The sequence below is a fragment of the Condylura cristata genome, unplaced genomic scaffold (assembly GCF_000260355.1).
Source record: "Condylura cristata isolate star-nosed mole 26May11 unplaced genomic scaffold, ConCri1.0 scaffold00075, whole genome shotgun sequence".
NCBI classification, from domain to species: domain Eukaryota; kingdom Metazoa; phylum Chordata; class Mammalia; order Eulipotyphla; family Talpidae; genus Condylura; species Condylura cristata.
In genome coordinates, this window is record NW_004567176.1 from 333,910 (window position 1) to 334,636 (window position 727).

Sequence of the window (727 nt, forward strand, 5' to 3'; positions counted from 1 at the left end):
GGGACGTGCTTGAAGGCCTCGGGCCCCGCGGCGACGTAGAAGTGGTTGTCCTGCAGCCCTTCCGCGCTGTCCAGAAGTTGCCCAGTCAGCGTGAACAGCCTGCGGGGACAGGAGAGCGGCTGGGCGCGGCTGGGAGCCGGGAGGCCGGCCGTGGGCCGCGAGACTGGCCGCTGGCGCTCGGACGGCTGGGCTCTTGGCCGGGACGGTGTCCCAGGGTGCGCAAGTTCAGGGGCCCCGGAAGCCCTCGCGGGCCTGTCCATGAGTGCTAGCTAGTGCCCGCTGGTGTGGCGGAAGCAACACCGGGGAGACAAGCCAGCCCCGCCGGGGGCGGCCCTCTGCGGGCACCAGCGCCCTCTGGGCAGCACCTTTCGGACCTTGCGCTTGTGTTTGTCTAATAGATGACCAGATGGGGCGGCGAGGGGGGACCTGAGGCGGGCGGGGAGGCGGCAGGGGGAGAAGCGGCCGCCTCTGTCAGATGCCAGTGGGCCAAAGCTCTGCCACCCGCGAGAGCACGTGGGCGGGTGGGGCCGCGGCGGCGGGGGACACAGGCTGCTGAGCCTGAGCCCCAGAGCCGGCCGGCCGCCACGTTTCCTTGTTGAGTGGGAAAGGACGCTGGCCCAGGGGCCGGGCAGCGCGGAGGAAGACCCTGACCTGAGGGGGCCTTCGGGCCACCCCACCTCGGTGTCGCCTGCCTGCCTGGACCCCGGGCGCCCTGCCCGCGCTGGCC

At 72.6% G+C, this 727-nt stretch overlaps 1 protein-coding gene across 1 annotated transcript in view; it reads left to right on the plus strand.

The window, feature by feature from the left end:
* The window catches only part of FAT4 (FAT atypical cadherin 4), a gene marked incomplete at its 3' end in the record, with an annotated part of 34,671 nt that overhangs the window by 1,259 nt on the left and 32,685 nt on the right, over nt 1-727 (plus strand). The window lies entirely within an intron of this gene.